Raw genomic sequence first — 24051 nt, 5'->3', positions numbered from 1 at the left:
CGTAAGGTACTTACCCAGAGTGTATAGTTCATGCATCAAGGAGTATTGGAAAGGCTGAAAGGCAGGTATCACCTACGGTGCTCTGAACAGGAACATTGGAGTTATCAACTCTAACGGGAGTAGATAATTCCAAAACATGGGACTGACACAGGAGGCAGAGGTAGCCACAAAACCTGGCTGGCAATTGCATTGATTGTTGGCACACTGGATGCATCTGCTGGTAGGGTAGAGTTTCTCCCCAGAATGAGGTCCATTGGTAAGTAGCAGGATCCCTATGGGCAGGTTTAATGTTGAGGTAGAACCCAGCAGAAGAGAATTGGGGTATATATTAGGTAGACTGTAGATCAGATACATGCAAAGTCGAAATCAGCGATTTGCTGTCATTTGCTTTCATCTGGGAAGAAAATGTATAAAAACAACGGGGCATATTACCAAGCAATAGCGATAATTATCGCTATTGCTTGGTTAGAGACAAAAATGTACTGCTGCGCTGCGGTGATTTTGTACCGCAAATAAACCTTGGTATTACCAAGGTTTATCGCAAATGCGATAAAAATCGCCGCAATGCATGAATATCGCTGAAAAGTCTGCGATATTCATGGATTACCGAGCTAATGCTCTTAGCCATGTTATCCACCTCCCATTGGATTACATGGCTAAGAACTGCTCAGGGCAGGTGTTAGCTTTTGGAAATATTCGCGCTTAGCGCGAATATCTCCAAAAGTTGGTAATAGGAGATAGCGATGTTAGCGACTGTTTTCAGTCGCTAACATCTTGGCACGCCCAATTTGCATGTCATTAGTGATAAATATCACTGACATGCAAAGTGGGGACCAAGATGGTCGCTATTTCCTACTAGCTGTCGCTAACTGGTGTTAGCGACAGCTAGGTAATAGGGAGATAATTTTATCTCCGCTTTCTTGGCTTTAAAAGCCAAAAAAGCGGAGATAAACCCCCTTGATAATATACCCCAACAATTCTTAAACTTATTTCCTCTGAATTTGCCATTTTAATCTCTGAGACCTGAGTCTCTACTAAATTGCTGCGTATTGCATGCGTGTTTCCTCAAACATAGACAGTGTTTTTTTAATTAAATTGTGACGCTTGATATTTTTTATAAGGCGGGTGCCATGTGTGCAGAAATTGAGCAGGCTGGCTAATCTGCAAATACTATGTGTGGGCCCGTCGAGGTATGTTTCCTCCAAACATGTTTGGGGCAAAACCTGTAACTTCAGCTTAACAAATCCACAGGGCTACACAAGATGTGCTGGATGTCGAACTAAGGACAGACCTGGTTTGCAATCACTGGTACCTAGCGGTGGGTATTCTGAATTCAGGCTACGGAGGCACAACTTGTCTAGTTTGGACGCCTAATTTTAGAACTTGCTACATACTAAAAAGAGCAGAGGGAGGCACATTAAATAATGTTTAATCGAGAACACTATCCGACCCATGAAATACTCAGGCGAATGAATATATGAAACCGGCTAAGAAAACGCTGCAGTTTGAGTCACTATGGGAACTAAATCACTCTAGCCATGTGGTGTTTAATAAAGTAGCCAACTCAGCAGGTAATACGTTTTTTTTACTGACAGATAAGGCCCTGCTGGCAGAGAGATCACATGCATAGATGACAATTGTCTCTCACGGCTTCTTGAAGTCACAACCATATCTTGGAGAACATTTTGGGCTGGAGGCATAGCTCAAGATATTGAGATATTGATTGGGCCGTTTTAACACTTTATGTAATCCCCAGCCTTGCTAACACCATCCAATGTGACTACCTGTCGACTGTGCCAATATGTGAAGGAAAATGTAAGTCATATTGTATGCACATGCCCTGGGTTGATGGAAGAGAGAACAGGTTTACTGAAGAACCATTGTATAAGAGAAGGTATAGGCATATATCGACAGGCAGTAATAATTTGCCTCCAGGGAGAGGATCTATTGCTTGTAATGCTTAAGATTATGGTACTAGCATAAAAAAGACTGGCAATGCAAACGATGCAGTGAAAGAAAAAGACTTCATTGCACTAGAACCTGGTTTACCAATTAAGCACTTTAATCTAAACAGTTTTACAGTTTTTTTTTAAACCGCTCATTTGCACACGACATTTTTACAACATGATGCATTAGCTCTATAATGTGCTGCACTGTATCCTTTTTAGCTCGAGCCTAGCGCAGCGCATGCGCTGCACTAGGAAAACAACCTCTTGAAATCACTTCAGCTTTCCTAAAAGCTTGTGCGTGTGTGGCACACGCGCCATTGGCCTTTGCGTCTGGCTTTCATACCGGAATTGGCCAAAGGCGTGTGGATGTCCCAGCTTCTTTGGAAGGGTTGACTACCAGAGCATTTTGCTCTCGGGAGCCAACAGCAGCGTACAGAGGCCATGTGATTTTCATCAGCGTGGGCGAGGATGTTAATTATTGCTTTCTGCCCGTCGTCTCTTGCACCCTTCTGCTTTATTGCTTTCTGCGCATCGTCTCTTGCACCCTTCTGCTTTATTGCTTTCCGCCCATTGCCTCTTGCATCCTTCTGCTTGTCTCTTCTTCTTCCTTACAGCCCACGCGCACCACTTCGAGACGCTCTTTCTTATTAGGAGTGTTGCTGATAAGAGATCTCTGCTTGAGAATCGGCTAGTTGAAGAAGTAGCAACTCTGAATGTATATTATATTTACGCTTTGGACAAACAAATACGCCAGTTTTTCATGTAGTTCCTGGGCGTCCTTCGGTATGTATGTATGTATGTATGTATTGGTAATCTTTTATAGTGCGTGTCTGTCACCCAACGGGTGCATGATGGATTGAAAGTGTGTTTGTAGGTTGTAGATTATCCTGCCTGGGAGAATCCTTGGATGCCGTGCATTGGATTTGGAAGCGACTAGAAGTATTTCCTGTAGTTTCAAGCGTGTGAGCATGGAGTAGCGGAGAGTACAAGAGCTACTCAGAAGCGCATGCTGGCACTTGGCAGAGGTATATTGGTATTGTTCTGTCTCGGTTTCTGTTCATTGTGCCTGCATTGCTCACTGCATGGCAATATCGTTGCCCTCCAGTGTAGGAAGGTGGATATCTGACTATGGTTACCCCCAAACTTTTTGCCTGGTGTTTAGCTGGTTTTTTACTTAGTTGACCTGGGATCCTGCTATTCAGGGCCCCAGGCTGATTGCTCTCTCCTTAAAATGGACTCCATGTACCTTAGGTGCATAACTCAATTGGAATTGGTTCACCTTATAGGCCCCTGTAACAGTGTACCATAGGTACCCAGGGCATAGGTGTAGCCAAGGCCTGCCAGGGGCTGCAGCATGTATTGTGCCACCCCTGGCCTGGCCTCCATATTTGACACAACTGGCTGATCACTCAGCTGGGGTAAGTTGGTGTAATCACCTCTTACTTAGGTACAGTATGTCTGTGCCTAACCCTAAACTGGACACATATGTTCCTATCAGTCACTCCTATGGAAGGCCTCATCAATCCTGGAGGCAGAGTGCTTGGAAATATGTGAGATGGTGCTCTAGCATGAGCTGAGCCTGTCTGCAGCTGTCGGGAACCACGCCCTAAGCTGTTCCGGGATATTGCCATACCATATACTCTTAAGTGCATTATAATCCTCGCGGTTATATGCTATCTTTGGTTTGGCTTTATCAAAACATGTCGAGTAAGGTGTCATACGAATTGGAATACTATCCCCTCGCCAGTTCTGGCGACGGGGATAGCATTCCACCCTTCTAGAGGGACACGACATGTGTGTAGCCTTAACCCTGGTTAAAGTTAAACAGAGCCTCAGCATCACAAAATGGATGCTGCCACCACAGACACATGTCTGACCTCCTGCTGCTGGGAGTCCTTCCAGCGAGGAGGGCCTGGACAAAGGGTTTCCTGCCTGGGGAGGTGCGAGCACCACCCCAGACAGGGTTTTGTGTATTGGGTAGGACAGGGCTGAATAGATTGAGACATGCCTGGGGCACACAAGGTGTCCCTGTGCATAAGCCAGCCCAAACCGGTTCTGGGGCTTTCCAGCCCCAGTCCTGGCGAGGAGCTGGACAAAGGAGAGGGGGTGTAACCACCCCCCTTCCTGGTCCCACCCATAGGGGAGGGACCTAGCAGGAGATCCACCCCTCAGATGGGAATAAGAGAGGGAGCAGTGCCATTGCACAGCAGATCATCCTGAAATCAACTTTAAACAAGAAGAAGACTGGACTTCGACATTCTGCTGCACAGAAGACTGAAGAGAATCTCCCTTGTGGCCTAGGAGTGGCCACCCTGTGAACACAGGTACCAACCAGCAACTCGACGTCTGCTTTGCCGCCGCCTCCCGCCGGAGACCGAGCCCAGAGCCCAACAAGAACCAGACTCCCAGACCTCTCAGAGCCCGATCCACAGTCCCTGCGAAGAAGGGACCCGTGGAGGCACCGAGTGACGTGGGACCAGACCTCTTGGAAGACACTCGAAAAGCTGACTGCGCAGCTTCTGAGGCATCCTCGATGTTGTGCTTTGGGGACTGAGAACCCCTACCACCGAGCAGCCCTTGCACCGAAGATCAGCCCTCCAGCATCTCCACGATCTGCGTGGGGCCCTTTTGCATTGTGCCACTTGACGCGCCATCCCGGCCACTAGCCACGTGGTCAGCGGCCATCTTGGCGACGAAACCGAAGATTTACACAGCAGGTCTGGTTGCTCCAGACCTACCCAAGCTCCTGTGAAAAGGAGCACCCGCTCTGACCTTGCTGGTCTGAGTGTTAAGCATCTTTCAACTTCTGCCTGGCTTGCCTTTGCCAAGGCCTGTTTGCTCCGATCGAGGTGCCGACACCGCAAACAGCGAGAAGCCTGCGTGTGACAGCTCGTGACCGACTCCTGGACGTCCTTGACCCCGGGTATCTACGTGGCTGCAGAAAGAAGCTACCCGACAACGCCTGTTTGCACCCGACATCGCCTGGTTCCAATCTGGTTCCACGGTAGTCACTGGCTAGTGACTTTGAACACTGTCCCCTCTGATTTCAGGTCTTCACATCTTCAGATCCACCCTTGGATCCACCGGAACACTTCTCATCGAGCCGCCTACAGCATCTTCAGCTCCAAGCACCATCGACCAGCGTGACGAAACCCGACACGACTTCGACCCTGTGCACCCGCTTCCTGTGGGTGAGGTAACTCAGCTCCGCCGGTGCTCCTGCACTGGTACACATCCCAAGGGCCTGTGTTTTAAGTTTCAGCTCCGTAGGTCACTCGGAAGGTTCCTAACTTTCTAACTTTGTACTTTTTACGCACCATAGACTTTGTATTGGAAAGTGCGTGCACTTTGAACACTGCACCCGAGTCCCGTGGGCCTCTCCCGACTTAGTCACAGCTAGTCTCGAATAGCTCCAGCGATTCCCAAGGCCCTAGGCCTCTTCACTTTCCTCCTGGTATCTCTTATACCACTTTCTTAGTATATGGTTTAGGTGGCCCCTAGGGCTCATCCATATTGTGCAACTTTTGTGTATTTTAAACTGTCTTGTGATTTAACGCTTGTGCTTCTGTGCTCATAAAGAGTCCAGGGGATTTTAATAGTTAATAAATCAATATATATTTTCAATATATATCTGTGTGGTGTCCCTTTCATTTGGTATTCAAGGGGGTTGTGTATGGTATTACAGCTGGCTTCACATGCCTTTCAGAGTTTAGCCTAAGACTGCTTTGTCCACGTTACCACTAGGATAACTGGTCTACAAGGTTGAATTACAACCATCATCATAAGGGTTGCTTGGCATGGTACAAAGTGATCACTAAGAATTAGTGAGCATTATATACCAGGCCAACTTCTCACATCCAGAAAGTGTAATTTTTTGGTGTGTCCTGGCATATTTTCAGCGCAGCTCACAACATTTACTTAGCACTGGAGCCCAGGCCAGCTTGAGCTTTCGATGTCCCATTTCACATTCACGCGCTCGCTAGTTTTGTTTGTTTGTGTTCACTTTCTTTCACCTGATCGATTTCATTGAGGATCCCCCTCACTTACAGTTGTACATAGGACCACTCTCCAAGGGTGAAACGCTGTTCCTTTGCCTGAAAGTGTGCAGTTTTTATGTTTACAACGACTGACGTATCTACGATCTCTTTTGGGGCCTGACATGATCAATGAATGGGTGACTGAATGACGATTGATGTATACTAACTGTAGCTTTATGAATACGCGAATCATACACCCCATTCGGGTAGGTACAATGAGAAAATGACCTCCCTCTGTACCTAAACGGATAGAAATGTCCCTACACCTACTAAATCTTCCTGAAAGTAGTTTTAAGCATTCTTGCCACAAGTACGTGAGGTACTGGGAGACAAGTGATTTGCATAAGAAAGGTCTCCAAACGTTTCTTTAATGAGCATGTGCAGTCTTGAATGACTTGAGTATTCCAGCCTAAATGAGCTAAGGATTTAAGCAAAGGAAATACGTCCATACATAAACGGGACCAGCCGGCAAATGCTCTTTTCCTCCAGCAACTTCCCGCATATTTTAGGACTATGTTGCCAGGCAATGACATCACATTCTAACGCGCAGTGTAACATATCTCCCTTTCTTATAACATACTACAGTAACTCCAATCATATATATCGCCTAACATATTGAAATTGGGAAAAAATATATAAAAGTCACAGAATGTTAAACAGGCAAGAGCATAAAACATAGAAAAAGACAATCGCAATAACTATGCACGTACATATATATGTATACCAACAATATTCTTCCTTCATCTTCAGCTATACAGATTTAATATCTTTCATAATTTCTCAGAAATGGCGGTATATCTTTCTGTACGGTCTTGAAGCGTTACAGCTTTTCTTTTATCTGTATCTGTTTACTCGCATCACAACCATCCACACCTTCTTTCCCCAGTTACATTTTCGAAACATGCACTACCTTCCCTTTATTTCATACGTATCCATCTGCCAATCGCACTACTGGTTTGCCAACTCTAACTACAGTAAAACATGTGCTTCAGGCATTTATTGAATTGCCTGCTTCTACTGTGAACATATATGTTTGTGTAAGATTTCTCATTTAGGCGCCCAAAGCAGAGGTCGATTAACAAGAACATTATTTCCTGCCATACCCAAAATCCCTGAATCACTCTACACACAATCAATTTCATCCGTTTTATGCTGCATGTCCACAACTGCAGCACTACAAAAAAGCACAAGCTGGAAATTTCGGCCACCGTTGCAAATTACAATCTTGATCTCTTAATTCTTACAGAGACCTCATTCAATGACACATCCCGCAACTCCTTTGATATTCTACCTCCTCCAAAGGGAAAGACTAGGTAGGCAGAGTTGGGCGCAGTACCACAGCCATCTTCAAAGACTCACTGAAATGCAGGGAGATACCCAGTGGCTCTTCTTCCACATTCCAATGCCTCACTCTGGAGCTTCTCGCTAAATCCAAGATAAATGCCCCCACTAGGTTATAACACAGCTTTTTTTGAGGAATGAACCTTGAAAATGACCAACAACACAGTGTCAAAGTGATCTGTCTCTCTCCAAAATGAAAGGTTCCTGTACAAAAGGCATATCTTTTGCAAAAAATCAAATCATTTTAGATCCCTCTTGGACTCAGTCGAGAACCACCCGCAGTAACTATTCTATCTGGTGAAAATCACCAACAGCCCCTCCATGTATCCTCTACACCAAGACAACCATCCTAACCTTCCCCTGGTGTGTAAATCCAAAGACACTTTGCAAATATTTAATATAATTGCACAGGAAGACTTTCTCAAAATTATTATGAAAAACAAACCTTCAAGTCACTTTGTGGCGCCAATCCCAGGTAACATTCCGTAAAACCTTTATAGTTACATGCTCCCCCACTGGAACACATTTGGCGAATCTCTTCTTCAGCTAAGGAACACTTCCTGACTGCCTCAAAACTGGACAAGTCACCCATATCCTCAAACAAGCATTTGCAAGGCAATAGGTCTCACATTTGCGAGAGTTTGAGCTATTGGCATAGTAAATGACAATGCCTTTTATTTATCTGTTTTGAAAACTTGCAAATGGTGCTTAAATATGCACTTTGTACTTATAGAAGCAAGGATGCCAGTAAAAGACGTGCAGTTACTACTAGCCTTGCTTCTCGTAAGCAAGGACTATAATCACCGCTTGGAGGTTTTCAAAACACATCAAGAAAAAGCATTGTTATTTACAATGCCAATAGCTCAAACTCTCGCAATGCAAGACCTATTGCATTGCAAATGCTTGTTTAAGATAGAAGCCCTTATCTTGAAGTCGCAACTCTACTGAAATGGCTAACGTGGACTATCGTGGATAATGACAATGGGCCTGATGATGCAAAGTTTGAGGGATAGATGCATTTTACTGTGGTCTTAGCTGATGAGGCGGTTCAATCTGCTTTTGTACAGAGCATTACGTACTTTAATTCTGCAATCCTTATATTCCATGGTTTACATGGATTATTAGCTTCCAAAATGTTTCCAACTCGATGAACAAGCACTTAATCTTTCTGCACAATATCCTTTTTTTGCTTTTTACAACGCTAAACTAAGATGGGGTAGGGGTATCTATCAATACCTGAGGTAGCAACAGTATGAAATGGCTTACGTGGACTACTGTATGATAGACAATGGCCCTGACTATGCAATATTCTGAGGATAAATGCATTTTAGTGTGATTTTAAATGATGAGGTGGTTATTTCTGTTTTATTCGTAAGTTTTAATTAACTGATCAATAAACTATTCATTTATTCATTCCTTCCTGTTTTGCTACCTGTACAATGACATATTTAACAATATATAAGTCAGCTGCAACTGTGCCTTGGAAAGGTAGGCTAATTAGCTGTTGCTTAACTCTGGAATGTGAGCAAACTCTATACTCACATTTAGAAAAATAGCTTGAATTAACTTCCCAAGGCGCGAGTGAGTGATGGGAACCTTTCAACAGTGCATAGTATGCTAAAACCTGTTTTTGTTAGCTCCAAATGAGAAATAAATATGCTTCTATTTCTTACTGTTTATAGTTAATAGAGCAATATAGAAATCATTAGTCAGCCAAGAGATTTTAATTGGGTATGCATCAAAGATGACTTTTACAAGTTGCCACCCATGCGTGCTTCCTAATGGCAACCAGACAGTGCCGGTTGCGTGCATCCCTTTTCTGCAGTTGTGTCCTCCGTGGCTCCCTGATCGTTACAGATTTTGACATCTCTCATCCAGAGAGGGAGACCAGTTATCATCGATCGAAGCCTCCTTCTCGGACTAGAGCCTTTTCTGGCACCGAGACTCACTTCCAGATAAAGTCTACCTCTAAATCGCACAATGTGTTGTTCCATATACGCTGCTGCTCTGAAGCTACGTGACTTTGCAGACCTGGAGCAGCAGGGAGAAGAGCACAAAGGTGGTGACATTTGTCTCTCTTGATTCTCTTGTGACTGGGCCGGGTGGTTTTCTAGATGCCTTAGAGAGACAGGAAATCCTAGGCCCGGCTCAATGATACCATCTTAGTAAACTAGAGCAAAGCTCTGTGCACTGCGGGCTTTATATTATATTTGGGAAAGAGAGGCTGAGTAACAATGTGATTATTTATATTTGAGAAAGAGAAGCTGAGTAACAATGTGATTAATTATAGGAAGCTAGACTCAGTTAGGACATTTTGATAAACACGCAGAGTCCATCCTTTGCAAGCAATTGCAACACACTCCGAAAAAAGACAGTTGACAGGAACAGAAGAAAATAAAAGGCAGCCTGCTAATGATGGGATAATTTAATCTTCCTTGTTAAGGACTAAAGAGAGGTGGCCCCTGTTTTTCCTTGCATCGCCACAAAATGACCACATAAGGAATTTTTCTGGCATTTTGAAAAATAGTTTCCGACTTGCCCCACTGAAGACTTTCAACCATCAACACATTTTTAAGGTTCGAAGAAATAAACTGTTGACGAGGATTGGCCATTAACACTTCTTTAACTTTGTCTTGTTATTGGTCAATTGCAATATGTGTCAGTCCTCTAGGAAACTTGGCTGGATCAAACGTACAATCTGTATCCAACTGTGCTCCATCGATGGTTGGCTTTGGAGTGTGTCTATATCCTGCATGTTAGAAAAGGGATTTCTAGTTGGCTAGGGTTTGTGCTAAGCCAGGTAGAAACCAGCACTCTAGTCAGGGCAAGGGAGTTACACGCTGAAGATTACCCCTGCTCACCCATTTGGTAGCTTGGCACGAGCAATCAGGCTTATCTCGGAGGTGATGTGTAAAGTGTTTGCACAATACACACACAACAGCAACACACTAGGCACACCTCAAAAGAAACTCCACACAAGGTTATATTTAAAAAATAACCTTTGTATTACTCATAAACACATAAGAATCATAGGGGCATGTGTATCAAAAAAGAGTTTTGCTATTCTGAAATTGTGATTTTTAGTAAATCGTTATTTGAAGAATCGCGAAACGCGATTCCAATAAATGTTTGCAATATTTTTGCGATTTCTTAAAATTCACAGAATTTATTTACGAACTCCATTATAGCGAGTCCTTATTTGCAAATTCGCTAATAAGAAATCAAACATTTTATGAATCTGCTATTCAGGTGCAGCTTGATGACATCACACCCAGGAAGTGTGACTGTCCATGCTGTTCCTGATTGCCTGAGGCTGTAACAGAGGCTGGGAGGAGAAGCAAACCACTGTGGACTGCAACACCACCAAAACTAAATGGATCTGCAGGAGAAGGATAAGGAGGAATCTAGGAGGAAAATGAAGCACAAATTTAGTGAAAAGGAGCAGGAGGTACTCATTGAAGAGATGGTCCATAGCCATGAGTTGCTGTTTGGGAAAAAATCCCTTCATGTTCCTGAATCACAGAAAAGGAAGATATGGCAGGACACACAGGCAAAGGTAAATGCCATTGGTGTAACTTAGCGCTCCATTGCTGTCCTACGCATGCGCTGGTATACCATGCATTCCAGGTCCAAGTACAAGGTTGCAACCAGGCTTGCAGGGGCGAAGAATACTAGTGGGGATACAACCACAGAGACAGAATCTATGCCCCTTGAGGAATTGTTGGAGTCCACTCTACAGCCTGAAAGCATCAGCGGGGTGGCTGACATCGACATCTCCAACGCACCCAACACCAGGCAAGGTAAGATGCATGCTAAATCAGCCCTTTTACATCACATTACCAACTTACATGATTAAGGAGCGACCCGGTGTCCCTCAGAACCTGGGTATTGGTAATATAGAAAACAATTGGTCCTGTTGGGCGATACAATTGCTGTGTTAACTGTATTCAATACAAAAGTAAAGGTGTTACACCTTTCTAAAATTAATTTTATGGGCTGTCCGCCCCTCTCTTTACAGTCCTGAGGAAGACCTGCAGTGACGCTTACCATTCCGCGCCAAGTCCAGGGTCGAAATGTCAACACTTTCCCATCATACATGCCTACACAGTTCTCTTGACCAAAAAACAATCAGTATGGGTCTTGCATTACATGTGATAAATAAGGAGACAGATCAAAAATTTAAAGATTCTTTTAATTTATGTCACATATGCATGTTCTGTATATAGTGAATTGCTCACTTCACCAGTCACCACAAGTCACCTTTTCACAATAGTCACCTTTGTGGTTTCACAATTTACTTGTATCTGTGACAGCCATTTAATATTCAATACTTCTTGAAAAATATAGGAGTAAATCTACTCTAGCTGTGTTTTCTTGGTGTGTTCTTAACTAAAATAATTTTCTCATTTACCCTGAAAAAGGAAGTGTGAAACACCTTTACTTTTGTATTGAATACAGTTAACACAGCAATTGTATCACCCAACAGAACCAATTGTTTTCTATATTATATTACCAACTTAATCACACACTCAGGAATGCCCCAACTACAAAGTAACAATGCAACTCCATTCCACATTTTCTAGCCCACCCAGCAATACATCATGGGAGATGTAGTCACACACATAATACAGTGGAGCAATAACATACAGCAATCTGTAAGCAGTTGAAGCAAATTTGTAAAGGCAAAAATGCAAGACAGTCCTTAGCTAACCTAAATGCAGAAAAATGTATCAGTGAACAATGGGAAGCAGAACACACAATAAAATGTGCTTTCTCATTTGCAATTGAACCTGAAACACAGGCTGACAACACTGAAGTCGAGGAGGCAGAACACACAGAGGGCCAGGCAGGGGGAGAGGACACAGAGCAGACAACACTGCCAACACCTGTCCCACTGAGACACCGTCAGATTGTGCCTCCACTCCCACTATTGGAGGGAGAATCGGAATCCATAGAGGATAAGGCACAGCCAGAGCAGGAGCAGCGTGCACATCAAGTCCATGATCAGCCCCCTGTGCCCCGAGGGACAAAAGCTGCAGGAGATGCAGGCCAAGGGCACACACCAGTGCAGATGCTGTAGAGGATCCTACGTTGTATTCCCACCTGGAAGGCACCATGGTGAAGGTCAAGAGCCTGCAAGCAGAAGTATGAAGTCAATATACAGGCAGCTGGTGTCTATGAACCATAATCTTACTGACAATAAGGAGGGCACTAGAGAGCTCAATGTGAAAATTGATGAGGGTGTTAAGGCTTGTGTGGACAGCATCATGGAAATGATGGGAGCTGTTAGACCTGGCATCCTTGGTGTGGTTTCCCCTGACTTTTTGCCTCTACCGCCTGTGTTTTTGATGATATGCTGGATATCGCTTTTGCTGGTTTAGATGCTTTGGGTCCTTTGCCACTGCTTATCAGTGTCAAAGTGCAAAAGCTCCCTGTGCAAATTGTTATTGTCATTTGTTCACCCTGATTGGCATATTTGATTTACTAGTAGGTCCCTAGTAAAGTGCACTAAGTGTGCCAGGGCTGGTAAATCAAATGCTACTAGTGGGCCTGCAGCACTGATTGTGCCACCCACACGAGTAGCCCTAAAATGAGGTCTCAGGCCTGCCACTGCAGTGCCTGCGCGCAGTCTGTTAACTGCAATGAGGCCCTAGCAAGTGCCTCCCCTTGCCAGGCCCTTCCCCTTCCCTTTCTGTGCACATAGGACACCCCTATTGCTGGCCCAAGGTACCTCTCTGGGCAGGATGCAGTGTATGTGAAAGGTAGGACATGTACTGATGTGTGTAACATGTCCTGATAGTGAATTACTGCTAATTTTGTTTTTCACTATTGAAAGGCCATCTTGCCCTTAGGACAGAATGGGGAATGCTGTGTAACATTTTACCAGCATATCTTCCCAAAGGAAAGAGATGGAGACATGGAGTTTGGTATCCCTGAACTCATAATTTGATAACACATCTTTTAGTGAGGATGTTTTTTAAATTCTGTGTTTGAAAATAGCACTTTTAGAAAGTGGCTATTTTTTTGTTCAACCTTTCTGTGTGCCTCTGCCAGTTTGTGGATTGACTGTCCGGCTTGAGAGTGACAGGGGCTGGGGGTGACTCTAGGAGTCTGGATGAGTCAGCACTAGGCTAAAAAGACCTATCTGAATTTGGAGTGGTTGGGGGAGTAGCACCTGGGCCTGAATAGGACAGTGTCTGCCTTCAACAATGCTGGCTCCACCTCCTGTGGTGCGTCTGAAGACCCTGGCCGACATTCACAAAGGATGAAGTTGTGCACTGGCAGAGTGCACCCAGAACTGGTTTGAACTGGGCCCAGGACCCCCAACACATAGAGAACAAAGACATTTGGGATATAAAAGTAAGAGCTGAAACCCCTGTATAATTCTACTTCGTGATCAAGAGGAATATCTGCCAAAGAAGATCAGCTGGAGAAACTGAGGAGGAAAGCTGCCCTTGATGTGTGTCTGGCCTGCAGTTTGCTGTTGCTACTAAGGAGAGAACAAGGGATTTTGCTGTGTGCTATGTCCTCCCCCCCGCTTACCAAAATGACTTTGCTGTGTCCAGAAGTAAGACGTCTCCAAGGGCCTGAGGTGACTTGGCCTCCTGTTACCGAAACACAGGGTTATAAAAGTTTCCAGAGACCGTGAGGTTTGCACTTTCTGAACAGTGCTTCGTATTTTTTACTGCCTCTAAAAATAGGTGTGTGTTCAAGGATGCCAATGGTGCCCTTCGTGAGACACACATTGCCTGCCTGTTATTTGCTCCCAGGTTAATTGTTTCAATGCTGTGTGCAAGTGCGGGGATTCTACCCGGCTCCAGAGTACTGCGTGCCAATCACCGCCGCTGGCCAGAGCTGCGACCTGAGGAGTGCATCTCTTTAAAGTCCCTGTTAAGCTGACGTGTGGCTGTGCCTGGGCACAGGCTACAACCTCCCTGAGGTCCACATCGCTGAGCAGCTCTTTGTTTCCTGACCCACCTTACGCCGCTGTGGGACCGGAATCCTGCACCAAAGAACGAGCAACCCCCCAGGTAACGCATGGGCTGAAGTCTGCAGCTGCAGTGTGTTGCTGACTGGGCAGAGATTTGCTTCACTACCAGCGGCCTGTTTCTAAGTATTCTTTTTGGTCCCGAGGGGACCCGGGGGCAGTTACTTAGATGCTGATAACAGAGGATCCTCGTGTAGGCCAGGCAGCATTTAAACACCAGAGGGGCACCACTCACCGAGAAATTTGTGTTGACAACCGGATGGTGCTCGTACATAAGAGGTCAGCGCTGGTGACATTATCCTGGAGGGTTAAGAGGGATACAGTCTCCGCACACGTTTTTGTGTAACCCTGGGACTGCACTGTTAATCCTACAATATTTACCAAAAGGTATCCTGTAACTATCAGATCATTCTATGATAATGCGTATAGGATACCAAGCCTGCAAGTTTATTTTCATTTTCTTTCTAAAAACCTTATGAAAGACATTCCTAAAAAAGGACCAAGTGTGTGTGGTGTAGTTTTGTTGTTTTGGTCTTGCCTAATTGAGATTAGGATATCTAGATTTTTATAACAACCTGTGTGGTATCCATTTGTGGTGTTTCACTGTGTTACTGTGGGTGTTGGTGCAAATACTTTACACATTGCCTTGGGGATAAGCCTGTCTGCTGGTGCCAAGCTACCAAGGGGGTGAGCAGGGGTTATCTACAGTGTGTTTCCCCCTTACTCTCACTAGAAGCAAGGGTCCCTATTTGATCAATGGTACCTATCTCTGCAAACTGGAGACCTCCATTTCTAACAGAAGAAATAAAAGAACTTTGTGCCACCATGAAAAGAGACCAGGCATTCAGATGCAGGGGAAACAATGTCTGTTCACCCGTCTGGACACATATAGCAAGGCGGTCAACCACTTGTCAAATGCAACTTCCGTGCTGTCGCGCCGCACAGTGACCATGCAGGTCGAAATGGCACACTTCAGCCAGGATGTTGCCAAAGGGTTGGTGCAGGTCACAAATGCAGTAGGCCAGCTGCAGACAGCTACCATAGGTGGCACAGGTCTCCTGGGCTCAGTGGACAGTGAGGAGCTCTCCAGCCGGAGCAGCATCACCCCACCAATTCCTGAACCCAGACGGCATAGTGGGAGGCAGGGCAAACCCTCAGATGCCTCAAGGGAAAACAGTCAACTCCCTGAGGTGCAACTGCAGGACGTGCGCGCAAGAAATGAACTGTACCCAACGCAGAATGCTAATGTTGAAGTAACCTATGGCATATGGACTTTTGTTTGCCCATGCACTGTCTACATGATATATGCAACTGAATGTGCCACACATAAAGCTTGTTTGTAGGCTGTGTGACTGCTATTTACCTGAAGCTAAGGTACAATAAAACACAGCCATTCCCAAATCATTATTTGCATTGTTTTATCATTACTCACCTAGAAATAGTTGTGTGTTATCTCACCACGTCTCAGTCAGCCTGCAGCTGCCCCTACACCACCTGCTGGTCTTCATTTGGATGAGATTCTAGGTCTGGACCTGGAATCTTATCTTCATCTGATTCTGTATCTGTAACATCCACTGGTATGCCTTTTCCCTATCACAATGTTGCGCAGCATGGCACAAGTAGGCACAATCTTGCAGCAGGTCTCTGGGCTGTATTGTAGTGCTCCTCCACTTTTATGCAGGCAGAGGAACCTGTTCCTCAGTATACCAAATGTCCGCTTAATTAGACAGTGTGTTGACTTGTGTGCGCGATTGTATATTCGCTCTCTCAGATTAGCCGGATTGAGGTACGGTGCGAGGATGAATTTGCAGACTGCATATGCACTGTCACCTACAGGATGAAAGACATACGGTTAGTCACTGTCCTCTCACTTCAGCCCTTAACTGTATGATAGAGTGCCTGACATGCTTTTACCTAGCAGGTAGCCCTTGCCAAATTAAGGAATCCCGTGTACTGCCAGGGTATTTTGCCACTATATTAGTTATGATATATTTAGCATTGCAGATGACTGGTATGTTGAGAGAATGGAATGATTTGCGATTTCTGAAAACATACTAATTGTTTGAGGGTAGTGAGAGGGCTACATGGTGACATCCCTTGCAACCAATGACATGGGGAAATTGGGCAATCTGGTAGAAGTCCCGTTTGGTTTGCTGCAATACCTGTTGTGTGGCAGGGAATGTGATGTGATGATGTAGCCGCTTTACCATTGCATCCAAGATTGCTTGGAAGAAGTGTGACAGGAAGCTCTGGGAGACCGCTCCTGCTGCTGCTATCACCCTCTGAAAGCGGCCAGATGGCAGTTAGTGCAGTGAACACAGGACCTGCACATGTGGTGGTATGGTTTGTGTCCTGCAGGTTGGGTGTTCAAGCATAGGTTTAAGCTCAGCAATCAAGTCCAGTGTCGTAGCTGAGTCTAGCCTATACTTCTCATGTATTTCTTCCTCTGCTGGAACAGAGTGGTGCGCACTCTGAAGATCCGTTCCTGTTGCCTCCTTCTCTGTGCTGCTGCTTGAATCTGCATCCTCCTGACTATCACATACAGCTCTGCCATTGTGGAAAACCCTGTGGCATTGTGGACCTGTTAAACTTGGTTGCACCTGGTTACCACCTGCTTTGAGTTGGTGGTAACAATCATGTGCAAAATTGCAAATTTTCATGATTCGCAATTTGCGATTTTTTATACATATATTTGCGAATTCGCAATTTGCGATTACGTTTTTTCCGATTATCGCAAATAGAGTGTCAGAATTTGTGAAGTCGCAATAATAATTTGCAGATTGTGGTCCTCGCAAACTAGGTATCCACAATTTTTGCGAATACCTATTTTGCACTGTGATGTTCAGTTATACACATGAGGAAGCTCTTTTGTGATTGCAAACACTGTTTTTTTGGGATTCTCAGTGTTTGCGATCGCGAAATTGGTTGATACATGTGGACCATAATCACAAATGTACACTGTGCCACCTGACACTAGGCAATACATGACAGGGATTATATACATGACAGGGCCAGCCGGGCAACTGTCAGAACCATTAGAAAGCATGAGTAGTAAATGTAAAACAACCAGCAACTACAGGTAAAATATTGTACTAAGCAGAAACATATCATGCATAAACACATTAAGCACAAATCACACTTAGATGTGCACCGTGGTAATACTCCCCAGGTGCATACAGTGTTAGGCGATTTTAATTTCCACCTTGAATCAAGTAGTGACACAGACACTGCATGCCTCTTAGCGGACATGGAAACACTAGGTCTGTATCAACGTATTTTTGCCCCTACCCATGACGCTGGTCACACTCTTGACGGCATTTTTACTAATATTGAGTCGCTACATATTGCAGATGTCCTCCCCCTGGCATGGACCGATCACCACGCCATTTTAAGTCATTTAGCTATCCCCGGTGCCTCTAAGAGGAGGGCTGTTAACAATAGCCCCAAACAGGTGAGAGCATGGAAGGACATAAAGGCGGGGACATTGAACACATTCCTGGCTAGAACATCGGCACTGCTGTCAGATGACCCCACCGTTGCCATAAATCAGTTCAATACCTGGATCAATCAGGCCACACTTGAGCTAGCGCCCGTAAAATCTATCTCCCAGAATCGAGCCTCCCCCAGTGCTCCCTGGTTCTCGGATGAACTCAAAAAACAGAAACAATTAAATAAACAAAGAGAAAGACTTTGGCGGAAGCGCTATGACCAAGAAAGTAAATCATTATATAAAGACTCACTTGCCCGGTACAAACAGATGATCGCAGAGGCGAAAAGAGCCTATTATGCCGCACAAATTGAGACTGCCAAAAACTCAAAGAGTTATTCGACATCACTAAACGCTTGTCGGGTGGCACGCACGACCTCACACCACCTCCCTCACAACATCTTTGCGACGCCTTATCTGATTTTTTCTTCAAAAAAGTTAACGACATCTATCAGGCTTTTTCTCTAAACACGGACTCTACACCACCATCCTTGTCCTCCACCTCACAGGATAACACACTGACCCGCTTTGTCGAGCTCACTATGGATCAGACAAGGAGTATTATTTCAAGAATCAAATCAGGTTCTGCATTAGACCCGTGTCCGCTCAAAGTTCTTATGCCAGTTATGGACACGTTGATACCGGTTATAACTCATGTTTGCAACACTATGTTTAGCTCCAGAATTGTCCCGGCTTCTCTGAAACATACGTTGGTCAAACCCCTCTTAAAGAAAGCTAATTTGAATAAAGATGACCTGAAAAACTATCGTCCGATAGCCAGTCTTCAATTCCTGGCTAAGGTAATAGAAAAAGCCATGAATCAGCAACTGTCGGAATTTGTGGAGCAGCACCAGTTGCTCGACAACACCCAGTTCGGATTCCGCAAATGTCATGGCACGGAAACTGCCCTTCTAAAGGCTGCGGTTGACATCAGAGCCATACGAGACCAGGAGGGGACAGCACTCCTGGTACTGCTGGATCTTTCGGCGGCCTTCGACACGGTCGACCACAAGATCCTAGTCGACCGTGTCGAACGACTGGGGGTCCAGAAAACTGCTCTGGACCTGCTTGTATCGTTTCTGGCCAATAGATCACAAGCAGTATCTCTAGGACCCTACCAATCATCGAAGTTGTCTCTGCCGTGTGGGGTCCCTCAAGGCTCATCCCTGAGTCCGACACTATTTAATATCTACGTGTCGGACCTTGCAAATGTCATCAAAGCATTTGGGATGAGCCTGACCTCCTACGCCGATGACACCCAATTGGTACTGGCTATCAAAGGGGACGGGGAGGAAGTGGCCAATCGATTCACGAGAGGAATGATGGCAATAGGTGACTGGATGGCCACGAATTGTCTGAAACTCAATTCAGAAAAAACTGAAGTGGTCATCTTCGGTCACCTCTCCCCGGGCTGGTCACCTGTCTGGTGGCCACCATCTTTTGGTCCCCCGCCGAGTCCAGCTAGCAAAGTGAGAAATCTAGGCGTCATCTTCGATGCTGGCCTCAATTTTATGAATAAAACTGCGGCTTCAGCTCATATGAAATTGAGAATGATTAGGAAAATACTACCTTTCCTACCGAACACGGCCGGGAAAACACTGGTCAGCTCACTAGTCCTGTTCTCCTTAGACTATTGTAACGCTCTATTCTTAAATGCCCAAGTCCGAGTGACAAATAAGATGCAGTCAATCCAAAATGCAGCCGCACGAATGCTGGCTGGAATCCCCAAGTTCGCACCAGTTACAAACATCATTAGGGATCTCCATTGGCTCCCGATACGCAGCCGTATCAAATTCAAATCGCAGTGTATTGTTAACAAGTCACTCAATAATCAAGGTCCCCACTTTCTCAAACAGAATCTTCTCCATCATGTCCCAACCCGATCTCTTCGTTCCTCTATTCAGAACTTCTTGGCTGTGCCTCGCACTAGAACAGTCACCTGGGGCGACAGGCGTTTTCTGGTTGCCGCCCCTAGACTCTGGAACACCCTTCCTGCACATATCCGAGCAAGTCCCTCCCTGTTCACATTCCGCAAACAGCTAAAGACGTGGTTATTTGACCAATAGCCTTGTATATCTTCTTTACCCCAGTTGCTGATCCATCCCTTAATTAGTGCCGAGACGCCCACGGGTATTCGCCGCGCTCTACAAATGTCAATAAATAAATAAATAAATAAATACATTACCTCAGGCATAAACACATTTTGCACAACTCCGGGCCTTCTTCACTTCCAGCACCTCAGGTGCTCACAGGCCCATCTGCCTTCCTCTTAAGCCCATCTGGGCAGTCCCTCTGTCCCAAACGTCAAGGCTTGATAATCATAGGGCTTTCCACCAGGCCCTCTGTCTGCCAATGCAGCAGAGAAATGTGCGTAATGCACTGGGGGCTAGGGGTGCATCTCACCACTTCCTTGTTATCAAAAAAAGCTTGTGGCGGTGGCTCTTTTGTGCATCAAAAATGTGTGGTAGGCTCCCGCTCCACTGCTAGGCAGCATTGGGGATACCCAAGCCAGGTTTCCCCAGAACACTTTTGCAGCCCTGTAATGCAGGACACAAGCACTTCACCCATCCTGGCACCAGCAATAATGATGTAGCACTCACGAGGCGCTAGTTCTCAGTCCAGAGGGGAGAAGCTTCAGCAAATCTGGGCCCAGGCAGGCCAGCTCACAGGGCCTTTCAGCAGAGGGGCAGTCCCTCGTGGCAGTTCCTCTTGGGTTCAAGCAGGTACAAACAAGCACCCAAAACAGCACACTAACATGGGATCCCAGCCCCAATATTTATACTGGGTTTGTCTTAGTTCTACCCTGGCACATGGCTTGGGGAACCAGTCTAAACTGGTTCTGGGGGGTACTGAAGCCCTGTGTTTACAGGGCTTTGACCCTCCTTTGTCAGGTTGGGCTCTGTCTTCAGACACACCACAGGTGGGCAGTGCCAGATTCGAACCAGGCAGGCACAGACCTATTCAGGGCCAGGGGCTACTCCTCCCACTACTCCAAATGCAGATCTGCCCATTCAGCCTAGCGCTAACTCACCCAGCCCCTCTGGAACCTCACACCTCAGCAGCCACTGTCTCTCCAGAACCAGACATACAATAAACATCCGGCAGGCACAAAGATACATAGCACACAGAAATGCCAACTTTTAAAAGTGGGATTTCTAAAATAGTAATAATAAATGTGTGAACACCATTATGCAGCATTTGTTATCTCTATTCCAAACATACCAAACATGGCCACGCTGCTCCTCTCATATTATGAATTACCACTGAAACCCTTATCAGGGAATCTCCAATGCATTCCTATGGGAATGCAACCTCACAGCAGTGAGAAACAAAAATGGCTGTTTGTCACTACCAGGACATGTCACACACTTAAGGTACATGTCTTACCTTTTACCTACAATGCACCCTGCCCATAGGGCTAGCTAGGGCCTACCTTAGGGGTGACTTACATGCAGAAAAATGCGGGTCACAGACATTGCAACTACTTTGCATGCTACATCACAGCGACAGTTAACTGCGCACCCAGACCCTGTAATGGCAGAGACCTGGGACAGGTTTGAAAGGGTACTTTGGTGGGTGGCACAAGCAGCACTCTAAGCCCACCAGTAGCATTTAATTTACTGGCCTGGGTATCTGAGAAACTATTTTACAAGGAACTGACAGGTAAATGAAAAACCCCAAACAGGTGAAGACCAATCTTACCATGTTTACCACAGAGAGGGATACACTTTACACTGGACAGCAGTGGTAAAGTGCCTAGAGTCCTAAAGCCACAAACACCAAGTCAGAAAAAAGACTAGGAGGCAGGCAAAAAGTTAAGGGATGACCCGCCAAAAGGGCCAATACTAACACTCCTGGAGAACCGCACATGATTAATTTCCATTGGATTTGTGACCTTTTACTTCTTATGGGGCTGTTAAATATATTTCAACTTTTATCTCCGTACTTCTTATCATTCATTTTGATATTTTAGGAATCTTTATTGTATTTTTTTAAAGATTTTTATATAGCCCAAACTAGACCCAAAACATTGGGTATCAGAGAACTTTACATGAGCACCAGTTTTGTTACAGACGGACACATTCATTTTTGTTAGGCACAGGAAGAATAAGTGATTTGCCCAGAATCACAGGATGTAGAGCGTTGTTGCCAAGACTCAAACCTGGTTCCCTAGCTTCGAGGTCGACAGCTCTAACTGCAAGGCTACATCCTATCCCCTGTGCTATATACTTCAGAAATCTTTTTTTTCCCTTGTGTAATTCAGAATAGAATGTGTCAAATTAATATAAAATCTTATGGTTTATTTGAGGTTTGATGTTGTCAGAATCATTACTTCAAAATAGAGGCAATCACTATCCGAGTTACTCATTGAGATGTGTGACGCATAGTAAAGATATTGATTTGTTTTGAAGAGTGCTTTTGTGGTAAAAATATTGCCAAGTCCGTAATGAAATTACAGTATTCAAAATCTAATCGGCGAACCTTTCAACTCCTGTCTTGTGTATGCCACCATCTTAATCTATGTTGTACTACCTAAGTCTCCTAGTCTTCATACAGTCTGTCCCCTGCATGTTCTATTTACAAGTTTCAGTTCAAAAGCTTTATTCGGTTTGTTAAACACAACCATATAAGCAGAACAATAAATCAATGCTTTCATCAATATTACAGGTTAAAATCCTCAAGGTTACAAAACTAATGGCACTAGTGAGAAAGAGCATCATTAGGTACCGAAACAAAGCCATCTCCAATACAAAATATAAAATACATCCCTCTTTAATATTATACATATGTTCCAACGGTGTCTCTATTAAAAATATTTTCTGTAATTTTTAGTTAATATGCGACGTGCGATTTTCGCATAAAGAGTCGGTTATAGAACATTCTGTGCAAATATTTGCTGGGTGCAAAATAGCATGAATAAAGTGCAGTGTGCTTCCATAGTCATATAAGGTGCAGAACAATAAGGCATTTTAAACAAATTGTGTCAGTAAACTTTCCTACACAAATGTATAACTCGGTTATAGAACATTCTTTGCAAATATTGCTAAGTGCAAAATGGCATTAATAAAGTGCAGTGTTCCTATCAAAGTTTATAGATAGAACAAAAAGATAAAATTTAGTTAGTTATGTGCAAATTACGCAATAAAAAATTAAATGCTGCACGGTTTCTTCATAAGCTTGCTAAAGTGCAAAGTGCATAAAAAGTGTCTAGTGCTACCATGATTACACGCGTAAAGCCATAATGACATGAAATATATCTGTGCTATTTTATGTTTGGCTATACGTAATTTCTCAGAGAATTATGGATTTCCTGACAGCTATACATTTCAGTTTATATGTTGCAACATAAAAGCAAATTTGTAAATGTACAGGAATGTAAATGTACAGGAATTTATATAGCGCAAATCACCAACCGGTTTCTAAGCGCTTGCTTAGGGAACCCGTCCTGGTATTCCCCCGTGAGATAACCACAGCAGGGTATCCGCAAGGTGAAAGCCTGGCATCCCGCTGCGAGGGGCCGTTTTGGAGATTAAGCAAGCTATTGCCCAGAGTAGCAGAGTGTGAACCTGTGAATCGAGTAGGCACCGGAGCGAGAATTGTCGAGTCCATGGACATTTCAGGACTCAAGACCCCGCCGAGCCGGGAAATGAACCCTGGTCCCGGGCTGACCTCTGCTTCCAGGTCTGCCTCCTCTAACCAGTGAGCCACACTTCTCCACAAATTTCTGCACATTTTAACGATTATATTAACTTCATTGCCATTTTAGTGGAAGGAACATAGTATTTTTAAAAAATGTGTTCAGATAAAATTTCCTGAAAACGTGATAACATTTACAGAACATTAAAAAGTGGCAACAACTTTGTCTTGAAGTGTTATCGCACAGGCATACAGAATTAGAACTAGTTTTCATATGCGGAAATGACACCAAATGGTGGACAATTCCCAACCTAAGATGTGTTAAAACAAATCGATGGGAGTTTCGTGTCACTATGGTTAAATAAGCCTGAAGACCCTTATTTAGATTTAAATCATGGAAAAAAACAGAAGTAGGTAGTTTCCTAAACAATCTTTCTCTAACCTCCCTCTTATGTAGTAAGAACCGTGCTTTTAGCTCTTTTTTTGGAATTGATGCTGCAAACTCAGGTTCCAGTAGAATGTTACATTCAAATAGGAGGTTATACCAATAGTGAATATATCTAAGCCACGGTATACGAATGAAATGTTCACGCCTCATACAATCTTTTATGA

The sequence above is a fragment of the Lissotriton vulgaris genome, chromosome 2_1 (assembly GCF_964263255.1).
Source record: "Lissotriton vulgaris chromosome 2_1, aLisVul1.2, whole genome shotgun sequence".
Lineage (NCBI taxonomy): Eukaryota > Metazoa > Chordata > Amphibia > Caudata > Salamandridae > Lissotriton > Lissotriton vulgaris.
This window is presented reverse-complemented; position numbering follows the sequence as displayed.